The following is a 14,643-nucleotide window of genomic DNA, read 5'->3' as shown; positions in this document are numbered from 1 at the left end:
TCCATAGATTTTGGGTTGTTGTGTGTTCATTTTCTTTTGTTTCCAGGAAGTTTTTTATTTCTTTCTTGATCTTATTGGTAACCCATTCATTGTTTAATAACATGTTATTTAGCCTCCACGTGTTTAAATGTTTTCGAGTGTTTTTACTGTAGTTGATTTCTAATTTCATGTCCTTGTGGTCTGAGATGCTTGATATGATTTCAATCTTCTTGAACTTGTAGAGACTTGTTTTGTGTCCTAACATGAGGTCTATCTTTGAGAATGACCCATGTGCACTTGAAAGGAATGTATATTCTGCAACGTTGGGGTGAAATGTTCTGTAAATATCAATTAAATCCATCTGATCTAATGTGCCATTTACAGTCACTGCTTCTGTGTTGACTTTTTGTCTGGAAGATCTATCCAGTGAAGTAAGTGAGGTGTTAAAGTCCATGACTATGACTGTATTGCTATTGATCTCTCCCTTAAAGTCCTTAAGGTTATTATTGATAGGTCCTTTTTTATTGCCATTTTAATTCTTTATGCTTATGTTTCTCTCTCTATTTCTTATTATTACAGCAGTCTCTTTAATATTTCCTGCAATGCTGGTTTGGTGGTGATAAATTCCTTTAGCCTTTTTTTTTTTTGTCTGAGAAGCTCTTTATTTCATGAGCTGTCTTGAATGATAGCCTTGCTGGATAGAGTAGTCTTAGTTTCAGATCCTTGTTTTGCATTACGTTGAATACTTCATGCCATTCCCTTCTGGCCTGTAGAGTTTCTGATGAGAAGTCAGCTGACAGCCTTATGGGAGCTCCTTTGTAGGTAATAGATTGCTTTTCTCTTGCTGCCTTTAAGATTCTCTCTTTGTCTTGAATTTTTGGCACTTTAATTATGACATGCCTGGGCATGGGCCTCTTTGGATTCTTCTTGCTTGGGACTCTCTATGCCTCCTGAACTTGTGTGATTTTTTTTCTGCCATTATTTCTTCAAACAGGTTCTCTACCCTTGCTTACTTTCGACCTCCTCTGGCACTCCTATGATGCGAATATTGTTACATTGCATGTTGTCCCACAGCTCCCTTAAACTATCTTCCTGTTTTTTAATTGTTTTTTCTTTTTGGATCTCTAATTGAGTGATTTTTTTCTACCTTGTCTTCTAATTCACTGATCTGATCCTCAGCTTCCTCTAATCTGCTGTTTATTCCTTCCAATGTATTTTTTCTAGGACAGTGATTCCTAACAAGGGGAAATTTTGCTCCCCCCAAGGGACATTCAGCAATGTCTGGAGACACTTTTTAGTTTTCACAATGAGGGAGTGATGGTGCTACTGGCATCTAATGGGTAGAAGCCAGGGATGCTGCTAAATAGCCTACAATGCACAGTATGGTCCCCCGCAACAAAGAACTTGTTCTAGATGGTTGGGGTTATATATTTTATTTCTCAGTAGCTATCTCCTAGGGACATAATCATTGACATTTCTACCCTGTGAAGCTCTGACCCACTACACATTCAATGAATGACCACCAAGAATGTTCCATTTGCTGATTTCCAAAACCTCGTAATAACTGCATCATATGCTCAGCAACACTGACCCCAGAACCTGGTGTTTATTAACAAATATTGATCCAGAATTTCTTCTATCTATGTTCCCCAGGAAACCCACTTACTTTATCCCCAAACCCCTTAATTACTGACCCTTAATGACTAAGAGGCATATATTTTATAAGGCTAAGACCCCACACAGACCACACAAAACATAAGCCAACCTGAAGTCACTAGTCATATTGCCCCTAACAATTGACTCCCAGAGCATCTACATCCCAGACTCCCTTCAGTCACTACCTTGCACACAACGATAATCATTGACTACCATACGCCTCTCAATCATTCAGCTACACATTTCCTCCAATAAATCAACAACCTCACAGGCTCCCAGTTGCTTTAAGCAACAGATGTCCATTTTTCTAACTCTCACAGACCTCCAGCCCTTCACATCAACAGATCTCAAATCATTGACCCAGTAGACACTTAAAACCTTGACATCCAGGATCTCTCAACAAAGAGCAAAAAGCTGCATAGAACCTTGCACAGTGAACTGTGAAGTCCACTATTAACTGACCCTACAGATTCCCATCACTCATCTCCTACAGAATATTAATCACCAAAGAATATATACAGATGATAAATAAGCATATGAAACGATGCTCAAGATCACGTCATTAAGGAATTACAAATTAAGATGACAGTGGGATACCATTACATACCTATTAGAAAATCCTAAAATCCAAAATGCTGACAATACCAAATGTTGATGAAGATATGGAGCAACAGAAATGAGCTATCAAGCCACAGAAAGACATGGAGGAACATTAAATGCATATTGCTTAATGAGCAAAGCCAATCCATAAAGGCTGCATACTGTATAATTCCAACTATATGATATTCTGGAAAAAGCAAAATAATAGAGGCATGTACACTCATGTTCATAGAAGCACTGTTCACAATAGCCAGGAGATGGAAGCACCCCAAGTATCCATCCCTGGATGAATGGATAAACAAAATGTGATGAACCCTGAGAACATTATACTAAGTGAAATAAGCCAGTCACAAAAGGACAAATACTATATGATTCCGCTTTTATGAGGTACCTAGAGGAGTCAGATTCATAGAAATAGAAAGTAGAAAGATGGCTACCAGAAGCTGGGAGAAAGGGAAATGAGGAGTTGTCGTTTAATATATATGGAGTTTCAATTTGCAAGATGAAAATGTTCTTGAGATCTGTTATGCAAGAAGGTGAATACACTTAACTCTACTAGACTGTACACTTAAAAATGATTAAGATAGCCCAGTGGTTGAGTGTCGACCTATGAGCCAGTAGGTCATGGTTCAATTCCCGGTCAGGACATATGCCTGGGTTTTGGGCTCGATTCCTGGTGGGGGGAGTGCAGGAGGCAGCAGAAGGATGTTTCTCTCTCATCGATGTTTCTATCTCTCTCTCCCTTCATCTCTCTCTAAAATCAATAAAAATATATTTTTAAAAATATTTAAAAATTATAGAGACAGTAAAAGGATCAGTGGTTGCCAGAGTTTCATGGAGAGGGTGAAAGATAAATAGGTGGAGCACAGAGGATTTTTAAGGCTGTGAAACTACTCTGTATGATACAGTAATTCTGGATATATATCATTATACATTTGTCAAAATCCATAAAATGTACAAAACAAAGAGTGAACCCCAATGTAAACTATGGACTTGTACGTTAAATCATGAAGCAGAAAATGTAGAACCTGGAAATAACAGTTGTGTCATGGCAGTACAATATACCAAAATATATATGTGGAAAGTATATGAAAAGGGAATGTGAATAATAAAAATGCTTTTAGGCTATTTCTGTCCTGCCATTCAGGGTCCTGGTGGAAAAAAAGATTGGCATCCTCAAACTGGATAATTCAAGGGGATTAAGAAAATGGCCGAAGTGTGGGCAGGGGTAGGGAAGCCACAGAGAGTGGGTAGTACCCTGGGTCTGAAAACCAGAAACCCTTTAGAACCAGCTGATGGCTTGTACGGGGGAGTGGAAAGACAGATAAAGCCAAAGGCTGCCTGCCAGGAACTGGGAATGTGAGCACATGAAGCATGGGTCACTCCACAGGGACGTGATGTTCCCATACGGCAAAGTACACGTGGGGATCTCAGGCACCACTTGTTCCTTAGTCAGACCCAAACTATTCCAGCCCCTTTCAATGATCTCACACCCCCTTCCTGTTGACTGCTCACCCCAGGCTAACCCCCTAACTCTGAGCATCCACTGATGCTTAGCTTAACTTCAAACCTGGTTACATCAGTGCCAGGTCAACCATGATGTGCAGGAGGCAGTCTTCAGAATCCCCTGGTCCTGATGTTGTAAATATCTACACACATACACACACACACACACACACACACACACACACACACACACACATCTTCTCTCCAGTTCCATCTTTATATGTACTCTCTCTGTTGATCTGTTTCTCTGTTGTAATTCTACAAATATACACAAAAAATAAGTCTGGTGATTTTATTGGGACAATGGGAATATGGGTGTTTTTTAAAATGCTTTATGCTGTTCTGTTTACTTTGAATATTTATAATTAACTGAGATCAATTTATGAACAGAACAGGTTAGATGGCTATTCACATTTTTTAAAAAGTATCCAAAAGCCCTGTCAATAAAATTATTTGTAATTGTTCTATTTACTTGCTGGATTCATTTGCTACCCAAAGGCTTTGCAATTACTTATCTTCAATTTTCATATTAAAACCTTGTAAGAAGCCTCTGTATTGCATGGATTCCAAATCATATATAACCAATTCCTCTGCTTATGGAGCTCATGATGAGAATTGAACTGAGGGAGTGGTTATCATGGGAGTTAAAACCCTGGATTCTGGATCTGGATAACAGGTTTAAAAGCCAGTTTCATTGTCTAACAGCTCCTATAATCTTGGAAAAGCTACTTAATCCCAGTTTCCTCACCTCTCAAATAGAAGTAATAATACCTACCTGCCATGATTGTCAGATTGAGTAAAGTAACAGGTTAACTTTTACTGAGGGGCTCACATGAGCCAGTCAATGGGGTGAGGTCTTGATAAGAATAACCTCATTGAATCCTTGCAACAACTGTACGGTAGATAATATTATCTTCCTGGTGTCATAAGTGAGAAAATAGGATTAAAGCAGTCAATGCCCTTATTCAAAGTTACACAACTAATAAATGATTGAATCAAGATTAATCCACAGAGCCTCCAGAGTCCCATGTTGTTAACAGTGTGCTTCCAGAAGGTCCATAAAACACTCAGGAGTTGGCAAGAGGTAAGTATTTAATAAATGATTATCATTATTAAGATGAGTAATAAAACAAATATAGTTGACATAGTTCACAAATATCTACTTTTTGTTTCAATACATTGTATTTATGAAATAAGGAAGAATTGCAACTACTTCGACTCTGTGACTAAAAGTACTTATTCTCTAATATGACATAATTGAAAATAATATGCCAGTATTTCATTTTCAAATTAAGTTAATGCAAGATTCCTTATCTGGTCTATAAAAGAATGGAGGATTCAAGACTTGCACTCTCCAATACAGTAGACACTAGGCATAAGAATTGAGACATATAAAATACATTTGGGATTTTAATGATTTAACATACAAATCTACCGTACAATATCTCATTACAGTCATGTGCTGCACAATGACATTGAGGTCAATGATGGACTGCATATAGTGTAACCCAGTCCAAGTTGTACCACTTGCCACATGACAAGCAATGAGTGGAGCGACAAGTTGTTGGAGCAAGGAAAGTGACTTTATTCAGAAAGCCAGCAAACCAAGAAAATGGTGGACTAGGGTCCTAAAGAACCATATCAAGAAAGTACAGATTTGGGGCTCCTTTTATGTCAAAGGAAGGAGGAAATGGAAGGGGCAAGAGGTGACTGATGACCACAGACATCTGGGCATGAACAGGGGTCTAAAGAAGATTGTGAAACCTCTTTGTTCTTACTCTGTTGACTACAGTTGATGTGAGTCTAGTCATGAGGTTCCTGCAAATCTTTGATAAACATTCATTATTTTTGTACACACTTCCAGAGGTACTTTCCAGAGTACAAAAAGGCTGTTTTTGTGTAACTCAAGCTGCAAGCAGAATTCTTCTAATGATTAGCATGTTTATATGCAAGACTAAGCAAAAGTTGTTAACTCGAAGACCATGAGAACAAAGCAGACTGGAACAAGAGGGAGTCAGAGATGCCGAGCACTTCACTCTGTTACAATTGGACAATGGTCCCATAAGATTATAATGGAGTTGTAAAATTCCCATTATCTAGTGATGTCAGCCATCTCAATGTCAGAGTGCAATGCATTACACAAATACCATTGTGTTACAATTGCCTATAGTATTCAGTACAGCAGCATGCTATACAGGTTTGTAGCCTAGGAGCTATAGGGAAACAGAATTTGTTACCCTAAAACATGTCTATTTGTCATAAGGATTATTTTAGGCTGGTTAATTTTAAGAAACAGCAGGCATGGGAGAAGCTCTGAAAACCAAGTAGAAGTTACCCTTTGTGAAAGACATTTACATCCATAAGAGAAATCTCCATTTGTAAGTGTGTTGCCCTTGGGGAATGACCTTATCTCTAGAAACTCTTATCAATTCAGAAGACAGACTTATATCTGCACAAAAACCTTACCTTTGTTTATTGTGCTTTTCTTTTCTTTTTCTTTTTTAATCCTCACCCAAGGACATTTTTTTCATTGCTTTTCAGAGATAGTGGAAAGGAGGGAGGGAAGAGAGAGACAGAAGAGAAAGAGAGAAACATTGATGTGAGAGACAACCTGCAACTCAGGTACGTGCCCTTGATTGGAATCAAACCCGTGACCCTTTTGTGTTCGGCTGATGCTCTAACCACTGAGTCACACCAGCCAGGACTATTGTGTTTTCTTGGAAATCTCCCATAACTGGTTCCCCACCCCCAACATCTTCTTTTGTCTTCAGCTGAAGGTGGTATTTAAGGTGGTGGCTTCAGCTTTTTTGGCAAATTACTCAGTTTTCCTGGGTCTGTCTCATGTATATAGTAGGTAAACATGGTATTAAATCTTTGTTTGTTTTTCTCCCGTTAATCTATCTTTTATTACAGGGATGTCTCAGCCAAGAACCCCCCAAAAGTAGAGGGAATATTATTTTTCCTCCCCCTAAATAACAATAGGCTATACCATATAGCCTAGATGTGTAGTAGGCTGTACCATTTAAGTTTGTGTAAGTGCGCTCTATGATGTTTGAAGGACAACAAAATCCTCTAACACCACATTTCTCAGAACATATCTGCTTAGTTAAGTGTGCATGACTAATATTTTCAGATTGATTATATATGCTGAAATAATATAGTTGAGGATATATTTGGTGTTAACTTAAAAATAAAAGGCCACAGTGAGGCATCAAGTGTTTGAGATCCAAAAGAATAACTATTTAGGAATCACCTATTCAGGGAGAAACCCAAATAGTGTTCCAATTAGGAGGTGAAGGCAAGGGGTACTTAGGAGAAAGGGAAGGGGAACAATTATGAGTAGAAGGAAGGCATTTCTATGTGTGTTTTATTTTTTAAAAATATATTTTTATTGATTTGAGAGAGGAAGGAGAAGGAGAGAGAGATAGAAACATCAATGATGAGAGAGAGTCATCGATCGGCTGCCTCCTGCACACCCCCTGCTGGGGATCAAGCCCCAAACCCAGGCAGGTACCCTGCCCTGGAATCCAACCATGACCTCCTGGTTCATAGGTCAATGCTCAATCATTGAGCCATGCCTGCCAGGCTATGTATGTTTTATTAAGGAAGAAATTTCTGTAGCTCCAGATAAGTTAACACAGTAATGCTAATTCTAAAGAATGTCTAATTTTCAGTTCAGTAGTTATAACAAACAGTTGTTTGTAATATAATGCTGCTTTTGGTCCAGTCCAAGGCCGTTCTGGGATGGCATCTCTGACTCCATTTTAAAGTCTGTCTCCATTTAAATTCTTTTCCACATTGGTTAAATGAAATGTGGATGAAGAAAGGGGTTCCATGGAAAGTAACCTCACAGGGTGATCGAATCATAAGTTTCTAACTAGGCGGGTCATGGTGGGTAGTCATGTCCTAGGCCTACCACTTCTTTAGTAAAGGTTTGAAGCCAGCCCTGTCCATTGTTCTCGTGCATCTATGTTAACACACCTTTGAAATGCCAGAAGTAATACCCCTCAAAGGGGGTATTAATCCTCAAGAGAGCACATAATCTTAACTATTTTGTAATCCAATCCCTGCCTTGTTTTCTCCAATCTTCCATGTACATTCCCTCCTTAATTTCAAGTGCATAAAAGAAGCTGAAAAACGGTTATTCTTTCCCTCTTCCTCAGCGCTGCCTACTGAGGAGGTGGCAGCCATCTCCTACTGGGCACAATGACTGCCCTCAGACCCCTTGTGAAAACCAAGATCATCAAAAACAGGACCAAAAAGTTCATCCAGCACCAGTCAGACTGATATGTCAAAATCAAGTGGAAATCCAGAGGTATTGACAATAGGGTGCACAGAAGATTCAAGGGCCAGATCTTTTTTTTAAAAAATGTATATTGTTGAAAGTATTACAGATGTCTCCCTTTCCCCGCCCATTGATCCCCTCCATCCTGCATCTGCCCCACCCCCAGGCCTTCCCCATACTATTATGTCCATGGGTCATGGATTTATGCACATATGTTCTTTGATTAATCTCCTCCATCCACTCCCCCACTCCCACCTTCCTTCTGAGATTCCTCAATCTATTCCATGCTTCTATGTCTCTATTTTTGTTCATCACTTTATTTTGTTCATTATATTCCACATATGAGTGAGATCATGTGATACTTGTCTTTCTCTGACTGGCTTATTTCACTTAGCATAATACTCTCCAGTTCCATCCATGCTGTTCCAAAGGATAAGAGATCCTTCTTTTTTTACAGCTGCATAGTATTCCATGGTATAAATGTCCCACAGCTTTTTTATCCACTCATCTACTGATGGGCACTTGGGCTGTTTCCAGATCTTAGCTATTGTAAATTGTGCTGCTATGAACATAAGGACGTATAAATTCTTTCTGATTCGTGTTTCAGGTTTCTTAGGATATATTCCTAGAAGTGAGATCACTGGGTCAAATGGCAGTTTCATATTTAATTTTTTGAGGAAATTCCATACTCTCTTCCATAGTGGCTGCAACAGTCTGAATTCCCACCAGCAGCGTACTAGGGTTCCCTTTTTTCCACATCCTCGCCAGCACTTATTGTTTGTTGATTTGTTGATGGTAGCCAATCTGACAGGTGTGAGGTGATATCTCTTGTGGTTATAATTTGCATCTCTCTGATGACTAGTCACTTTGAGCATTTTTTAATGTCTCTTGGCCAACTGTATGTCCTCTTTAGAGAAGTTTCTATTTAGGTCCTTTGCCCAATTTTTAATTGGATTGTTTGTCTTCCTTTTGTTAAGTTGTATGAGTTCCTTATATATTTTGGATAGTAACCCTTTATCAGATGTGTCATTGGCAAATATGTTCTCCCATACAGTGAGCTCCCTTTTCGTTTTGTTGATGATTTCTTTTGCTGTGCAGAAGCTTTTTATTTTGATGTAGTCTCATTTGTTTATTTTCTCCTTTGTTTCTCTTGTCCTGGGAGATGTATCGGCAAACATATTGCTAGGAGAGATGTCTGAGATTTTGCTGCCTACCTTTTCTTCTAGGATTTTTATGATTTCACATCTTACATTTAAGTCTTTTATCCATTTTGAGTTTATTTTTGTGTATGGTGTAAGTTTGTGGTCTAGTTTCATTGTTTTGCATGTACCTGTCCAATTTTCCCAACACCATTTATTGAAGAGACTCTCTTTACTCCATTGTACGTACTTGCCTCCTTTGTCAAATATTAATTGAACATAACGGCTTGGGTTGATTTAGGGTTCTCTGTTCTATTCCACTGATCTATATGTCTGTTCTTGTGCCAGCACCAGGCTGTTTTGATTACAGTGGTTTTGTAGTATAACTTGATATCTGGTATTGTCACCCTCCAACTTTGTTCTTCTTTCTCAAGATTGCTGTTGCTATTCCGGGACTTTTTTGGTTCCATATAAATTTTTGAAATGTTTGTCCTAGATCTGTGAAATATGCTGTTGGTATTTTAATAGGGGTTGTATTGAATCTATGGATTGCTTTGGGTAGTATGGACATTTTAATGATGTTAATTCTTCCACTCCACGAACATGGTATATTCGTCTACTTGTTTATATCTTCCTCTATCTCTTTTTGCAACTTCCTGTAGTTTTCTGAGTACAGATCTTTTACTTCCTTGGTTAAGTTTATTCCTAAGTGTCTTAATTTTTTTGTTGCAATGGTAAATTGGATTGTTTTTTTAGTTTCGCTTTCTGAGAGTTCATTATTGATGTATAAAAATGCCATTGATTTCTGGGTGTTAATTTTGTATCCTGCTACATTGCTGAATTCATTTATTAAATCTAGTAGTTCTTTGGTGGAGTCCTTAGGGTTTTCTACATACAATATCATGTCATCTGCAAATAATGACAGTTTTGCTTCCTCCTTTCCAATTTGGATGCCTTTTATTTTTTTCTTCTTGTCTGATCACTGTGGCTAAGACTTCCAGTACTATGTTGAATAAAAGTGGTGAAAGCAGACATCCCTGGATTGTTCCTGTTCTTAGGGGAAATGGTTTTAGTTTTTGCCCATTGAGTATGATATTGACTGTAGGTTTGTCATATGTGGCCTTTAAAATGTTGTGGTATGATCCCTCTATTCCCACTTTGCTGAGAGTTTTTATCAAAAACGGGTGTTGGATTTTGTCGAATGCTTTTTCTGTGTCTATTGATAAGATCATATGATTTTTGTCTTTCAATTTGTGTATGTGATGTATTACATTTATTGATTTGTGAATATTATACCAGCTTCACATCCCTGGAATAAATCCCACTTGGCCATCATGATGTATGATCTTTTTAATATATTGTTGGATCCAATTGCTAATATTTTGTTGAGGATTTTAGCATCTATGTTCATCAGGAATATTGGCCTGTAATTCTCTTTCTTTGTAGTGTCTTTATCTGGTTTTGGAATTTTGCTAATGCTGGCCTCATAAAAGAGCTTGGAAGTGTTCCTTCCTCTTGTATTTTTTGGAATAGTTTGAGGAAGACAGGTGTTAGTTCTTCTTTGAATGTTTGGTAAAACTCCTGTGTGAAACCGTCTGGGAGTTTTTTTTATTACTACTTCAATTTCATCAGTAGTTATCAGCCTCTTCAGGTCTTCTGATTCTTCCTGATTGAGCCTTGGAAGGCTGTATTTTTCTAGGAATTTGTCTATTTTGTCCAGGTGGTCCAGCTTATAGGCATATAGTTGTTCATAATATTTTCTTACAATCCTTTGTATTTCTGTTGGGTCAGTTGTTACTTCACCTCTTTTGTTTCTGATTTTGTTTATTTGAGTCCTCTCTCTTTGTTTCTTTTTATTTATTTTTTAAAATATATTTTTATTGATTTCAGAGAGAGGAAGAGAGGAGAGAGAAATAGAACCATCAATGATGAGAGAGCTATTAATCAGCTGTCTCCTGCAAGCCCCCTGCTGAGGATCAGACTGGCAACTTGGGCATGTGCCCTGACCGGGAATCAAACTATGATCTCTTGGATTGTAGGTCTATGGTGAACCGCCGAGCCATGCTGGCTGGGCTCTCTTTGTTTCTTGATGAGTCTGGCTAAAGATTCATCAGTCTTGTTAATCTTTTCAAAGAACCAACTCTTGGTTTCATTGATCTTTTGTATTGATTTTTTATTCTCCATGTCATTTATTTCTACTCTGACCTTTATTATTTCCTTCCTTCTACTTACTCTGGGCTTTTCTTGTTGTTCTCTTTCTAAGTCTTTAAGTTGTAGGGTTAGATAATTTATTAGAAGTTTTTTGTTTTTTGTTTTTTGAGTTTGGCCTGTAGTGCTGTGAACTTCCCTCTCAGGACTGCTTTCACTGTGTCCCATAGATTTGGGGTTGTTGTGTGTTCATTTTCATTTGTTTCCAGGAAGTTTTTTATTTCTTCCTTGATCTCTTTGGTAACCTATTCATTGCTATTTATCTTCCATGTGTTTGAATGTCTTTTAGTGTTTTTATTGTAGTTGATTTCTAATTTCATGCCATTGTGATCTGAGAAGGTGCTTGGTATGATTTCAATCTTCTTGAACTTGTAGAGACTTGTTTTGTGTCCTAGTATGTGGTCTAACTTTGAGAATGTGCAGTGTGCACTTGAGAAGAATGTATATTCTGCAGCTTTGGTGTGGAAATTTCTACAAATATCAATTAAATCCATTTGATATATCGTGTCATTTAGGGTCACTGTTTCTTTGTTGATTTTTTGTCTGGAAGACCTATCCAGTGAAGTCAGTGGGGTGTTAAAGTCCTCTACTATGACTCTGTTGCTGTCGACTTCTCCCTTGAAGTCCTCCAGAAGTATTTTTTATAAATTTAGGTGCTCCTATATTGGGTGCATATATATTATCAGGGTTATATCCTCTTGTTGGATCGATCCCTTTAGTAGTGACCTTTCTTATCTCTCGTTATGGTCTTCATTTTGAAGTCTTTTTTGTCAGATATGAGTACTGGTACCTCAGCTTTTTTTCATTTCCATTTGCATGGAAAAATTTTTCCATCCCTTCACTCTCATCCTGTATGAGTCTTTTGTTCTGTGGTGGGTCTCTTCTAGACAGCATATATTTGGGTCATGTTTTCTTTTTTAAAAAATATGTCCTTATTGATTTCAGAGAGAGGAAGGGAGAGGGATAGAGAGAGACAGAAACATCAATGATGAGTCATTGATCGGCTGCCTCTTGGACGTCCCCCACTGGGGGTCGTGCCCGCAACTCGGGCATGTGCCCTGACCGGGAATCGAACCTCGATCTCTTGGGTCATAGATCAATGCTCAACCACTGGGTCATGCCTGCTGGGCTGATCATGTTTTCTTATTCACTCAGTTACCCTGTCTTTTGATTGGAGCATTTAATCCATTTACATTTAAAGTTATCTATTGCCATTTTAGTCTTTTATGCATATGTTTCTCTCTCTATTTCTATTTCTTATTACAGCAGTCCCCTTAACATTTCTTGCAATCCTTGTTTGGTGGTGATAAACTCCTTTAGCCTATTTTTGTCTGGAAAGCTCTATTTTGAATGAGAGCCTTGCTGGATAGAGTATTCTTGGTTTCAGATCCTTGCTTTTCATTACCTTGAATACTTCATGCCATTCCCTCTGGCCTGTAGAGTTTCTGATGAAAAGTCATCTGACAGCATAATGGGAGCTTTTTTGTAGGTAACAGATTCCTTTTCTCTTGCTGTCTTTAAGATTCTCTCTTTGTCTTAGATTTTTGGCATTTTAATTATGATGTGTTTGGGCATGGGCTTCTTTGGATTCTTCTTGCTTGGGATTCTTTGTGCCTCCTGAACTTGTGTGACTTTTTCCTTGACCAGGTTAGGGAAGTTTTCTGCCATTATTTCTTCAAACAGATTCTCTATCTTTTGCTTATTCTCTTCCCCTTCTGGCACTCAATATTACGATTCTAATATTGTTATGTTTCATGTTGTCCCACAGCTCCTTTAAACTGTCCTCCTGTTTTTTTAATTGTTTTTTCTTTTTGAATCTCTGAGTGATTTTTTTCTACCCTGTCTTCTAATTTGCTGATCTGATCATCAGCTTCCAGTAATCTGCTGTTTATTCCTTCCAATGTATTCTTTATTTCTACTATGTCATCTTAATTTCCTTCATAGTTTCCCTATCTTTTCTCATCATCCTTACAATCAGTATTCTGAACTTTATATTTGATAGATTGCTTATCTCCATTTCATTTAGCTCTTTTTTTTGGAGAATTCTCTTATTCTTTTATTTGGAGCTTGTTGTTTTTTTGTCTCCCCATTTTGGCTGCCTATTTGGATTTGTTTCTGTGTATTTGGTAGATCTGCTAGGACTCAGTCTTTTTTGAGGGTCTCTGGTGCAGGTCAGTATCAGGCACTATTTGTGACTTACCTTGAGAACGCTGTTTGGACCTACCAACAACCCATGTCCTGTGGTCCCCTATGCTGGGGCTGGGTGCAATTGGACAGGACCAATATGCACACCAAAGTCTACTTTTCCAAAGCCCAGGTCCAGAAGCAGGTCAGGCAAAGTCTCAAAGCACCCAGAAGTCCACTTCTGCCTGCAAGCTGATTAATGTGAGTCTCTTAATGAGATTCAGGCTGTTGACCACAGCAAGGTGTAAACTCCGCAGGGTGGAGCAAGAAGTTTTCCAATGTGTGAGGCAATTGCTCCCCCCACACACACAGGCAAAAGCTGACTGGTTGGCAAAGGTCTGCCTGAGAAAGATGCCCTCTGCAGTATGGGGGAATGACTCAGCACAAGAATCCAGATGGATGCCCTTGAGCTCCATCTCCAGAGCCTACAACCCTGTATTCTCCTCACACAGCTCTAGTCCACTCTGCCTTCCCTCTGCCGGAGCCCAAGGTGAATGGCTACACACAAAACTTTGTATGTTGGCCCTTTAAGAGGGTGCCTGCATTTTCATCCATCTCTCCCTAGCAGACAGACACCCTGCTGCTTTTCACAGCCAGATGCAAGGGCCAGATCTTGATGCCCAAGATTGGTTATGGGAGCAACAAGAAAACAAAGCCCATGCTGCTCAGTGGCTTTTGGAAGTTCCTGGTCCACAATGTCAAGGAACTTGAAGTGCTGCTAACGTGCAACACATCTTACTGTGCTGAGATTGCTCACATCTCCTCAAGGAACAGCAAACTCATTGTGGAAAGAGCAGACCAACTGGCCATCAGAGTCACCAATCCCAGTGCCAGGCTGCTCAGCAAAGAAAATGAATAAACAGATTGTGTATACATTGTATTTGTGTTAATAAAACCATAAAATTCTGCCCCAAAAAAGAGACTGTTGACCTAGCCAGTTTGCTCAGTGGTTAGAGTATCGGACTGTGGACTGAAGGGTCCTGGGCTCCATTCCAGCCAAGGGCATGTACTTAGATTGCAGGCTCAATCCCCGGCTCTGGTCAGGCACGTGTGGGAGGCAACCAATTGATGTGTCTCTTTCACATT

At 38.9% G+C, this 14,643-nt stretch overlaps 1 pseudogene across 1 annotated transcript; it reads left to right on the top strand.

Annotated features, from left to right (window-relative positions):
• Nucleotides 1–4,762: 4,762 nt before the first annotated feature.
• LOC308551588 (large ribosomal subunit protein eL32-like) lies at nucleotides 4,763–14,416 on the top strand (annotated as a pseudogene). Its single transcript, XR_014000615.1, has 4 exons — nucleotides 4,763–4,825; nucleotides 6,283–6,363; nucleotides 7,905–8,070; nucleotides 14,150–14,416. The product of XR_014000615.1 is annotated as a large ribosomal subunit protein eL32-like (transcript).
• The last annotated feature ends 227 nt before the right edge of the window (nucleotides 14,417–14,643 follow it).

This window comes from Miniopterus schreibersii (assembly GCF_964146895.1).
Source record: "Miniopterus schreibersii genome assembly, chromosome: X".
In the NCBI taxonomy this organism is placed as follows: domain Eukaryota; kingdom Metazoa; phylum Chordata; class Mammalia; order Chiroptera; family Miniopteridae; genus Miniopterus; species Miniopterus schreibersii.
This window is presented reverse-complemented; position numbering and strand designations above follow the sequence as displayed.